Source organism: Mastomys coucha, unplaced genomic scaffold, assembly GCF_008632895.1.
Source record: "Mastomys coucha isolate ucsf_1 unplaced genomic scaffold, UCSF_Mcou_1 pScaffold14, whole genome shotgun sequence".
NCBI classification, from domain to species: Eukaryota; Metazoa; Chordata; class Mammalia; order Rodentia; family Muridae; genus Mastomys; species Mastomys coucha.
In genome coordinates this window covers 26,415,122-26,428,680 of record NW_022196896.1, presented here as the reverse complement: position 1 = coordinate 26,428,680, position 13,559 = coordinate 26,415,122, and positions in this window count along the sequence as shown.

The window sequence follows — 13,559 nt, the reverse complement described above, 5'->3', positions numbered from 1 at the left end:
AAAAAAAAATAAAAAAAAAAAACAAAAAATAAAAATAAAATTAAATAAAATAAAACCAAAGAGAATGACCCAATAAAAAATTGGACTATGGGGCTGAACAGACAGTTCTCAAAAAAAGATAAAACAATTTTTATTTTTTATACATTTCTCTTATTTTTACTTATGTATATACATACATGCATGCCCATGTAACATATCTATCTAGGTTCATACATGGATGCAAGTGTCTGTCATATCTCCTGGAAATGGAGTTACAGGCAATTGTGAGCTGCCTAGTGTGGGTATTGGGAGCTGAAGTATAGCCATCTGCAAGAGTAGCAAATGCTCTTAACTGCCCAGCCCCCTTTCCAGCCCTCCCCACTCTGTACTTTTCTAAAGCAGAAACTTATATAGCAAGCTGGCCTAGACCTTAAATTTCCCATGCTCCTTTTCCAGCTTAGTTCCTCCTTAGTGCTGGTGTTATGGGTAGCCACAACCAGACCTTGTTTATGGCATCCTAGGTCTGAAACCAGAGGCTTCTCCTAATTGAATTACTTCTTCAAACTGAGTCAATCAACTTAGTTCTTTTAAAATTTTGTTTCTAATAAGCTATATTAGTGTTTGGGTTATTTGAAGACCATATTTCTAATTTCTGGAAACAAAAAATATATATATAATAAATATATATGCTATCCAAGGAATTCTATATTATATATATAAAACCTTACATTAAAAAATATACATAACTATAAATATATATATATATATATATATATACACTCATTTCTTTCACTTTTGTATTCTCATTTTTCATTAGTTCTTTGAGAATTTTCTACAATGTATTTTAATCATATTCACCTTTTTGCCCCATCTCTTCCAGATCTATCCCCTTCCCAGCCCATCGAACTTTGTTAAATTAAAATTTGTTGGATAAAAAAAAGTTTAATCTTATCAAGACTAATTTGTGTTGTCTATTTGTTCTTGTATGTGTGACCTTCACTGGAGGGTGGTCAACCCACCAAGAGCACCACCTTAAAGAAAACTGATAATTTGTCTCCCAGAAGGTATTTAGAATTTCTTCCCACCTTTCCTAACCACTCTGGAATTTTATCTGACTTGAGCTTGTGTAGGTCTTCTACACAATGTCCCAAATGCTGTGAGTTTATATGGACAACTAGCAGCTATGCCCAGACATCTTTCTATCCCTAATACTAGCATGCATCACATTGATTCCTTTCCTTTTACCAACTCTAGGCCAAACCTCACTGGATAATCCTTACAATGCACTGTTGGGCTTAATCTGGTAGTGTTTTCCCATCTTTTCTTTCTACCTTCTCTTCCAAAGTGATTCCTGAGTGCTGTATGTTGTATGTGTGTGCACATGTATGAAATGTGTGCTGAGCATTCTGCAGTCTCTGTTAATCTCCATCTACTGCAAAAGGAAGCTTCTCTGATGAGGGTTGACACATGCACTAACCTATGGTTATAATGACAATTAATTTTAATCAGTTTAATACTATATCCAATTAAAATAATAATAGTAGGTTCGCTCCTAGGGCCTGTGACCTGTCTAGCCAAAAGTAAGTCAATCAAAGACCTCAACAAGGACTCCACTTCTCTTTCGAGCCTAATCACTGTAACTAGAACTTTCATGATAATCCTGAGAATGTCATTGAAAATAAACTTCCTGAATTTAGAGAAAAAGCTTCCAGCTTGTTACTATTGAGTATGTTGTTAGCTGTAACATTTCCATAAATACCCTTTGTCATGTTTGGAATTTCCTTTATGTCTTTAGTTTTCATTATAGTATGGCATAGGGCTTTAAGTGATTTTCTTCAACTGAATTAATTTTTTTCTTTGATAACAGCAATGTAGCACCTTCATTTCCTTCCTGCTGGCAAGCCTCACTTGTCCATGTTGGATAATCCTTACAGCATCTTAATGTACTTGATCTTCTAGTGTTTTTCCAAGTGAAGACTTTCAAATTTAATTTCATCTACTTTTAAAATTAAATTAGAGTTGTGGATGAGGCATCTCAAATTTGTATTTCAGTAAGGCTATTAAGTACTCAATGGAATGAATGTGAATTAGTGGAGGGAAATTAACACTAAGGGGGTTCTCAACAGTGTGTTCCTGCTCCCTGGAATTCTGACTGGTTCTTCTCAACATGCTTATAGATAAAGAAGACATGCTTGTCACACTTTCCATTGAGACAACAGGAACAAAATAAAGATTCTAACACGTTGGTGTTACATCCTTCCAACTCCAGCAGTTGGGAGGTAAGGTCAACTTCAAGGTCAGCCTCAATCCCATGGTGAGTTGTAGGCTACTCTATGCAACATGAGACCCCTTCTCCAAAGTAAAAGTTCTTATAGCCTACAATAATCAGGCCATGCTAACTAGATACATTTGCAACCTGGGATTGATAAAAATGTTTATGGAAGGAGGGGGTCACAGAGTTCGTGAGGAGAGCTGGGATGGGCTCACTACACGCCATCCGTCAAGCAGGTGACGGCTTCAGAGAACTGTAGGCTAGAACTGTACTGATGCTGTAGCATCCTCAGCAAACATGTGCACATATGTGTAGGGTGTGAGGCTTGCTTAGTGCTGCTCTTGGCTCTGCAGACCAGTCAACATCTGGAACATTTATTGCTTGCAGCTCTGGATGCCAATTTTTAAGTGACATACTGGAGCTCGTCCAGAGAGAGTGACCAGGACAAAGAAAGGGCTCAAAATCATGTCAGGCCAGGAAGTGTTGAAGGAACCAGGGCTGTTTAGCCTGGAGGAGAGGAGATTAAGTAGAGGGATTTTATAGTTGTTTTAGAATCATGTTAAAGTAAAAATTGAAATGTCTGCATGCTTCTAGAGTAGAGAAAACACCCTAGAGGTAGAAATTAAACAAAGGGAGAGGTCAGCTCTCTTTTAGAGAAATGATATTTGTAACCCTGATGGATAAAAGCCATGTCGGGTGCCTAAAAATTATTTTTAGCACCTTAGCTCCCCATTTCTGGAACATAATTCCCCATACCTCCATGATTATCATAGGAATACACTGGAGGATACACCTGACACTAATCAGGCCAATGAGTCTTCTGGGATTTGGGGATTTGGGGGTTTGGGAATGAGGAAGAGCCAAGCTGCCTGTGACTGGAGTGCTAAGAGATAGAATTGGGGAAGAATTTTTTTTTTTTTTTTTGCCATGAGAAAAAGATATATAAAACAAAAGACAAAGGAAAAAAGAAAGAACAGGAGGAAGGGTAAAGAAGGAGGTGGAAGAGAGGTGAGGGGCAGGTAGACAGAGGAGGCAGAATGAAGAGCTGAGTGTGTGGGTTCTAAATTCCAGATAATCCAGTGGTTCAGTGTTCTCCTATCCTTTCACATTTGTTTTATTCTATCAAATACCACTAATTCAAAGGCTAATACCCACAGCTTTAACTAGAGCTGTAGTTTTTTAAATTTTTTTAGCAATCAATTAATTTAGTGTAAGAATTGGTTCTTTGCTCCCACCATGTGGACTCTGGACATATTATTCAGATTGCAACTGTTTTTACCTTCTGAACCATCTCACTCACCCTACAGTCAAGTTTTGTCCCATTTGATTTTAAAAACATCAGTAGCAGCTCTCCTTGGAGGTAATGAGGTCATCATATCTAGAGATGTTGGAGAGAAGCAGGGCTTCCATCTCTTATGGAGAATTCTGTGAAATGAGTGGGACTAAAAATAAAATTAGATTTACCATGAGTAGATGATTTTGACATTAAATATATTATCACAATTTGCATGTGGTGATAAATATGCAAGAAAAAAACAGGTTAAATGAAAAAATGCTGTATTTCAACTCATGGGTTCAGAAGCTTTAGTCTGTCATATCAGGGAGATTATGGCAGTGCTACCTGGGAATACACACAGAGAGAGAGAGAGAGAGAGAGAGAGAGAGAGACAGAGACAGAGACAGAGACAGAGACAGAGACAGAGAGACAGAGACAGAGACAGAGAGACAGAGAGACAGAGACAGAGACAGAGAGGCAGAGAGAGAGAGAGAGACAAAGACAGAGAGGAGACAGAGAGAGAGAGAGACAGAGAGGCAGAGAGAGAGACAGAGACAGAGAGGAGACAGAGAGACAGAGACAGAGAGACAGAGACAGAGAGGCAGAGAGAGAGACAAAGACAGAGAGGAGACAGAGACAGAGAGAGACAGAGACAGAGAGGAGACAGAGAGACAGAGGGAGACAGACAGACACACAGACAGAGAAACAGAGACAGAGAGGCTGTGATCATGCTTTTCCTTCCCTACTCCATTCCTGCTTCTCTGCCAGGCCTCCCTAGGGTATGACACCACCCACATGCAAGGTCTCCTCCATATAGCTAATCTTGTCTGAAAGTATTCTCAAATACACACCTAGGGTTGAGCTTTTCAAGCTTCCTTGGCACTTCTTGATCCAATCAAATGGCAATCAAGATTAGCTGTCACACTGGGTTAAGCATCTATTAACTTTTTTTCTCTGTTTTAAAATATGTTTTCTACATTTAACATATTCATCAAAAAAGTTAGGAAAAGGATTCTAGTACATAAAGAAGTTAGAGTAAATCAGAGGTCCTCACAAAACTGGGTAGATTTAGAAAATCAGACTCAAAGATCACGGCCCTGGAAATTTTGACTCTGTTCATAGTAGAATGAAGCTTGGACTTTGACACCATTCAAAATCCTCTGGATGTTGGGTTAGATGGCAGAAAACAAAGATGGGCAGGCTCAAGAGAACCAAAGGCTGAAACTGAACAATGCCTCTAAACTGTGGGAACTCACAAGGTTGGTTAAGTGGCAACAGAAAGAAATGGAGGCAGTCTCACATTGTTCTCACAGATTTTTAGAAGTTACAAAACTTTTCTTACCAAAAAGTCATTTAAAAAAGAAAGTTAAATGTGCATCTAGACTGCTTAGCTCAAGTCCTGGTTCAAACAATTACTAAACTATGTGTCCCTGTTTCCGTATCTATGTGCAAATTAAGTATATATATATATATATATATATATATATATATAATATGTATATATTATATATATTTAATGGCTTAGACAATGATAACTGTATTATAAGCAAGGGTTTGCTGCTGCTCTGTTCTTTATTTGCATTATATTAGTGAGGACATTGTTTGCAGACCTTTAGGAAGACTGCAAATGATGACTAATGTGGAGTTATCAAGAGCAAGGGCAGAGTACTTCCCACTTGGGCTTCATTGCACCACATTCAGCCCTGGAGGGGTTGGCTGGAATCCACCCTGGCTGCATTCTAAAGAATCAACAGATTGGTAAAAGAATCCTGCAAAAGAAAAAGACAACCGTTTTAACTAAAAGTGTTCTTCCACAGTTGCTTGCTTTCGTTTTTATTTGTTTCCCTTCAACACTCAATTTGCTAACAAAATAACATATGCATTTAATGTAAAGAAGCAACAGCAAATCGACCAAGAATAGTGGAATAGCTTTAAGAGAATGCACATAGAGAAAGGAGAAGGTAAGCCCCCAGGAGGGCAGGTTTCTCCATGCCTTGCTTGTCCTTTCCTTGAGGGGTTTCAGTAAGCATGTGTTCAGTGGGAGACCTTTGAGACAACTGGGGCTCAAAGTGTAAATTTATGTCTAGGAATTCCTTCAAAGATACAACCCTTGAAAATTTTATAAAAAATTATTTCAAGTAGAAAAATTGAAGTTAATCATAAAAGGAGACACTATTTCATCTGGACTAGATAGCTACTTCTAATTCTGTGGAGAGGGATTTTCAAGTGTGAACATGGGAAGATAGTCACAGTGGGCAGAAAAACGCATTCACACTGCTCTAGCCCCTTACGTTCTCCATTCACGCCCTGGCCTCTCCCAGACTCTTTCAACTCTTCTTTTGAAAGAGAAATTTGCCTCTCTTTTCCCTTCATTTTTTGCCTTCCTCTTCCCCTCCTCTCTTCTCTTTTGATGGCTATTTCTTCTCTAACCAAATCTTTTTTTCCCTATTCCTTCTTTAGCCCAATCTTTTCTTTTGAGATAATCATGAGACTAAGGAATTAGTTAATTAATTAATTAAGTAAGTAGGTTAGTAGTCTTCAGGAACTTCATGATATTCACCAAAACACATTTTTATTCCTATGGTATTTTTTGCTAATATATAATTTACAAAACTTAAGTGTACATGTATCTCATATCAAGCTTTAAAAATTGTGTATACACATATCTAATTAATTGACATGAGATCATGACAAAAGATATTTCAGTTTTCCTGGAGCCTTTGTCTTACCCTTGCTCTCCAAAGTCAATCACTATCCTTATCTCCAGAATTTTTTACTATTCTGACAAAATTTTTGATAAATTTTCAACTTTCTTGTGATTAAGACTCCTATAACTATTCTTCATTATCTAACTCTTTTAGATCATAGATTTGTGAGAGCCATCTATGCTGCTGTGTACAGTAGCTACTATTTGATCTAATGAAATTTTATGTCCTTAAGTGAAATATTTTTTTCTTTCAATAGTTATTGAACAAATTAGTTTGTCTCCTACAGATGCTTGGTTCAAGGTGATCCATCTACCCACATCTTCCATCTGACAATTTCATATGGGAAGTTCAGATTACTTACTAAGGAAAAAGAAGTTTCCTATTTGGGAGTTGTATTTCCACCTCTAGATATTGGTTGAGGATTGTAGATGGAGATGGTGGGGTTGTATATCATGTTGGAGGTGGTGTAAATTGCTGGAGGTAGGGATTACAGATAGAACTGGTGAACTTGTACCATGAGGTTCTTTGGAGTGGATTCTCACAGATTATCTGTGTTACTGTACTTACTCTTACTTGTTTCTTTGATTGGATAACTCAATAACTGACCTACTGAGGACCAGTAAATCTTTTAGGAATTCATTGATCTTACTACCCAATTCCTGTTCATGTTTCCCCACCACTAGAGGTCAGGGTTCAATTATTGCTATAGAGTACTGAATGACTGTAAGGGGGCAATTAAGAGGAGACCTCTGTGAGGATGAATTAATTGAGTTGTGAGTCAAATTGAGAGCAAGTATGAAAATCATGATCAGGCAAAGAGGGTGCCATAAGAAGACGTTAAAAACTGACCTCTAACAGCAGTACTGTTTTTTAATCTACACACTTAGTTATTTTAATTGTGTTACACAATTAGCCATGTGTCTAACACAGAATAGACACTTTGATATTTCTTTCCTTCTTTCTCTTTTCTTTTTCCTCTTTTTTGAGTTACAAGTGTTTGTTTTTTTAAAATAATTATGTTGACTTTGGGAACAGAACGTAGATCCTTTGGGAGTGAGAAGGAATAGTGAAAGTTCTTAACTACTAAGCCATCTTTCGACTTGATTTGTTTCTTTTAAGTAGAAGAATTGTACAAGCTTCAGAAAATTTAGGCATCCTCACTTATAATTTCTAGAAGGTTTTGTATTCCAGACTTAACTGTAATAGTAACAACAATAATCTGACTCATGAAGCTAAGGGAGATATCTTAAACATCTCCAGGATTTTCCCAACAACTACGGATATTTAGTAGGCAAGTATTTTATAGACCACACTTGAGAACTCTGGAGTTACTTGTTAAAACTCCATTTTTTGCCTTGTAACTCTTTATTCCATTGTTCCAATTTTTCCATAACAGCAAAGGCAACCTACAAAGCAGATTATAGAAAAGCAAGGATAATACAGACCAGTTGTTTTTCAGAGAAATGTTTAAGCCTGGTTTTGTTAAATCTAGCCTAGAAGTTCTGTTTATTAATTGATAAGAAGTAGATTCTCTCTGGGAAAATTAGGATAGTGAGCCATGGCTCTTGCCACTTAGATCCCTAGATCTCTACTAACTAGACACTGAGGGTGTGCTTGTAAAATCCTGCAGCTTCATTAACACTGTGAGGAAATCTCATTAGCTCAAACCCCTCACATATTGCCCTAGGAAACTGAGAGATACTCAGTATTTGCACAGCTAGTGTTGTCTATTAGCAAAGATATTTGGCAGGAAATACAGTTGCAGTCCAATTATTTTATATGTATTTTAGAGTTTCTTCCTCAAAACATACACTTCTTATCCTAACACACACACACACCATGAGCACATGCAAACAACGACTGCAACTAAAACTAACATAAGTCACTTTAATGGGGCCAGATGCTTGCATTGGTAAAACAGTAACCTTACCATACCTGGATTTAATGGCTTAAATTGTATCCTAAAAACTTTTGGAATTACACTCAAGAAGGAGATTTGATCTCTTTCAAGAAGGGAACAGTGTTCTATCATGTGTGAATTAGAATCTGTTGCTATGGGCACCACATGTTTATCCCATATGCTTGAGAGCCACAGGGAAGTGCCCTCATAAACAAGGAGGGGCCCATTTCTGCAGGATGAGAAGGTAAATACCATTCATAGTGTTGGTGGGAGAAGTCAGCGCCCCAGCACTGCAAAAGAAAGTAAGAGAAACCTAGGAGTGGAGGCTTTGGGGAGGATAGTGAGGACTGTAATCTCATACATAGCCATTGGAGTGAGTTGTCCATTTGCCTGGGGAAAGGAAAGCAAGGAGAGCTTTGGAACTGCTTCTGGTCCAGTCTGTTCTGTCATTCTTTAGGTCTACACATATAGTCCAGTCATTTGAAAGGTTTTAACTGAATGAATGACAGTGTTCTCAAGTTCAGAAGAAACTGGGACATCTTCTACCAGACAAGGATTAATAATTGAAAAGTTTACTTCTACCTACATGCTTTAATTTTTAGTTCTTGTTCCATGTGACATTTTAAATTAAGGATTTTCTCTTAATAGCTGTGTTTTATATTTTAAAATATTCTTAAAGTACCAAAACCAAAAGGATTTGCTGTTATCTTTCTATTGTTTTAGTAAATGTAGAGTCTACTCTTTTCAGTATATTTAGGCAATAATAGAACAATTTGTGGAAATGTATACTAATTTCAGTTCTTGGGTCTGGGAAGGACTAACTCTTTGCTGCACAACTAAACAGTGAGATAAGTCATCTAATATTCATCCCTTTCATTGATAAAATGTAAGAGCACTTGAGGGTTGTGTATTCCTACGGTCATGGTCATATGTCTTTGTATAAGTGCAGCTTTTGAGTTTTTGACTCACCCAAATAGGATATGTTGATATGTGCTTGGCATGACTAATGACCAGCTCATATCATACCCATCCATTACATAAATTGAAACAGAGAGAAAGTGTGAGGAGTTGTATATTCCTTAAGATTGTATGTCTTTTGTGAAATTATAGATTTAAAGCTATTGAGTCATTTAAGTGAGTCTGCTGTTACACACATGGCATGGAGGATGGAGATTTTTTGCTATGCAGTGGAGATATTAGCTACAAGTGTTCAAATCCCAACATTTTGTTGGGAATGAGAGTCAGGAAATGGTCAGAGTTAAGATAACATTTTCCACTGTACTCACTTAAAAGGGATAGAAGGTTCTGAGTTTTCTCTTTGACTACCAGCCGCTATATTGAAAAAACTAGAAGCCAAGAACCAGAAAACTGGTTTAAGGCTCTTAACTCTGAAGAGCTTGGCCTAACTCACAATTTTGAGCATTCCATCCTTTCCTTTGTAGGTCCAAATTTAAGGTCACTGGGAAGTCAGAACAAAAAACCAAGGATTTATCCTTAAGGACAGAGGGTCAACTAATATTCATCCTCTGCCTGAAGATTTCAATAGAAATATCCACTTCTTAGCATCCTCTTGAAATCTTGTCTGTAAAATGTCTAGTGGCTGGATGGAGCAATGCTGGTGCAGCATAGGACTGTCCAATTAATTTGTAATGTTGAAATACTCATTTCTATTGCCTTAACAATTGAGCATTGAATCCATATAACTAGTTGACTTCTGACCTTTTGATTTATTGACATTCCGAATCAAACCCCAAGTCTGACCTCACCAGTATACACAAAGGAAGATTTAATCTGCAGTGCTTTTGTCTTTTGGTGCTTTCAAGCATGGAAACTGGAGACTGGGGGCATGAATCGAAAAGATATGAACCAAATTCAGGCTTATGGACTGGCTGAGGGTATGAGCTTTATTGGCAAAGACTGAGACCACACCCATTTTTCAAGATGCTTCAGGGTGGCACAAGCATGATTTTTATGCTTGGGAATCTCTCATTGAGACAAAGCGATGCACCTTGAGCTTCAGTTTATCTAGCCAAACAGAAATACAAAATTGCCCCACCCCATTGATGACAAACAGCTGCTTATCTAAGCTTCTATCTAGCCAAGGATGGGGACGGGAAGGTCTCTGACTCTCTTCTAACAGTGAAGGGAAAAGCCTGCAACAGTCTTCAGTTCTAGCGTGGTATGGCATGATATTTCCTCCAGGACAAAGATACAGCAACACTGGGCTCTAAAATAGTTAGCATATTATATGATGACCAGAATCACTCACTAGCCAGCATGTAAAATAACATATGCTCAGGTTAACACATCCAGGTTTGCTCCACCGTCATATCTACAGGCAGAGTTACCCTTAGAATGTAGAGGCAGTTATGATGTTAGTGATCAGAATTCCTATGTGCAACTTGTATCTAAACAGGATCACCCTTTCATGGGAAAAACAACCTATTGAGTACCTAATATGTAGGCTAGTAGAATAAGTCAATATTAATTCAATAAATATGTATACATATAATTGAAAACATGAGTGAGCAGTAATCTTATTAATCTGTGTTTTATTTTTCAAAATGGTTTCTCTCATTGTGTCTAATACTTCTCTCTTTCATTCCCATACCAGCCTCTTGGTCTGTCTTCTTTTCTTCCTTATCTCATGAGGTTTTAGTGGCTGTTGTTGTTGTTGTTGTTGTTGTTTTCTCTACTGGTTCTTACCTAGAATAATTCTCTTCAGAGAATGCTAAAAGTTCTCTCACTGAATACCAACAGACAAAGCCTTTTGCCTCCTGTGATCATGAGATGGAGTTCTCCATTTCATTCTAACAAACTACATAGCAGCACCTTAACAGACAAATTAAAAATCTTGCTTTACCCCATCACAGGACAGAGACTCAGAGCTTGAGGAGGACAGACATTATTGGGGCTCATTTTGTGACAGCCTCAGAGTTAGTCATTGGTACCAAATTCCAAAAATGTTGGGCTAGAGCTCCAACCCAGCTGGAGCACATGAAGAGTTGGCAAGAGTCCCCCTGCTTCTCCAGGGAAGCAAATATACATGGATCAGTTTTAGAGACAGAGTTGTCTCCCAAACAGTAATCAGATTCCTGTCTCACATCCCACAGTCCCACAGGTGTAAACCACATGAACAAATATGTGCTTGGGGTGAGGGTAGGGGTGGCGGAGAGGTGATGACAGCTCTGAATTCATAATGCATCATCTCAGGTGGCAGCTGTGCATCTGTTACATATTTTGAAGCCTCCCTCCCGTACCAGCACAGCTATTTCAGCAGATAATATCTAGGACTGACTAAGGGCAAGTCATATGTTACCCAATGGCCTGAAATGGTTCAAGTAGATGGATAAGGGGAAGGTGTTGGGGTTGTAACTTTTATTTTACATCCTGACTTTCAAAACCTTTGAGATGGCAGCTTTGATTCAGTCTTAGAAACTGGTCTTAATTAATGGGAACCAGCTCTCTATGTGGAATTCTTCGACAGCTCTTTGGGCCCCTGCTTCCCCAAAGCTCCTTCCCAACCATAGGGATTTGAACAGTTGCAGCCCTTGGGGCTCCAACAAAGTACTTCCAGCCCATATGTGACTAAAAGCGATAATCCCAACACGTTCTGCAAGAAGAAAAATTGTGCTGGGAACAGCCAGTGAAGCATTTGCTGAGTTTTAGTAGGAGGTGTGAAAAATATGTAACTCTACTCAGGGTCATCCCTGCTGGCCTCGCTGCTAGCCTCAGCATGTGTGAAGGGAGGGGGTGGAGGCAACGCTGAGCTCACATCCATCTTTCCGTGGCCCCATTAATCTCTCCTCTTCCTGAAAACCAACTTATCTTGCAATTGGTTTAAAATCTCCAAGGGCTGCAAATAGGGCAATGGGGTGGCTGCAACACTGATGGGTGTCTGCACTAATTAGAAAAAGATGCTCCTGCTGGCAGGAAGGTTTGCAGAAAGACGCCCCACTCTGGGCAGACCTACTACTAAAGACGAGATATGCCTTCATTCCAGCTGAAATAGGTCCCTCACTCAGCAGAGACAGAGAGTGAGACAGAGATAGAGACAGAGGGAGACAGAGCAAGACAGAGAGAGACAGAGCTCTATGTTCCTGATCCCCATTACTTCAGTCAGACTTAACAATACCCAGTGTCCACGGTGGCAAGGCAACGCTGTGGCTCCACAAATTGGAACCAACCAATTTCCAAAGTGGAATGTACTTTCTTCCAGCCAAGTTTCCCTACAACTGATACCTGCATTCTTAACTCTCTGCACTTAACAAACATCATACACTCAGAAACCCCTAAAAGATACAGATGGGCACCAAAATGGAAGAGAGAGCAAACAGCAGTGGTGTCATCTGTAATGTCGCATTCCATTAGGTCATTGCTGGCTCTTCATGTGTGTGTGTGTGTGTGTGTGTGTGTTCAAGAGGAATTTATCCCACCATCCTATCTTACAGCTTCTTTTCTTCAATGAGGTTGTTAAGAATTCAATTTGAAAGTTCACTCAGTTACTGTGTTTTTTGTGGCATATACTTAGGATTTTTCTTTAAATATTTAGAGTGACTGTAATAAAAGACAGATATGGGGAGAAGCCTTCAAAATAGAGGCCTTAAAATGTTAGTGAGTATTTTAACACGCAAATAATATAATACAGTGTACAGAATACTTTAAAATACATGAGGGCTTTAAAATAGTTAATAGTTGTCAACCACTCTTCAATTTTGGATTTGGTATATGCAATGCTGTGTTGCGTGAGCCTTCACTTAACACAATTTCTTTATTTTAGAGAATATTATTGATTTTAAAATTATGGGATTTACTTATGGGAGTTGCTTCTTCTGCAGCCATCTATATAGAAACAAAGAAATTCAAACCAGTAGCCAGAGAATAACTTATTTATTGTTGTCTGACTTCAGGGGACTTAATTGTAAGCTGGTTAGCTAAAGCTGTTTACAAATCCATTAAAGAAATTAGAGAACAGAACATTCTCAGGGCCCAGCAACTCTGTCAAAGGTATCTTGAGTAAACATAAGGCCCACAGATAAAGGACATCCATTTATCCTGATTTTCAGACCTATTCTGGACAGGGTTGCTTCTGTCTGCATATAGTTACTAAAATTTATGTTCATTAAGCCTAAATATCATAAAACCTCTGTCTTTTGCTCATAGTAGCTACAGTAAGCATCTACTGAAAGCTGAGAATGGGAGACTAGGAGTAGAACATTTGTTTTTGCCTTTTTGATTGGGAAAGGTAGTTGGGTACTGAAAGACCCACAGACTGACACAGGAGGAGAAATCTGATATTTGCTCTCTGTATGACTTTGATTTATTTCAGTGATACTTTCTGAGCCTCCATTTGCCCATCTATAAAATGGAGCTATCTGTATCTACATCACTAGTGAGGATTATAAATGACATGCTGGGTAAGTC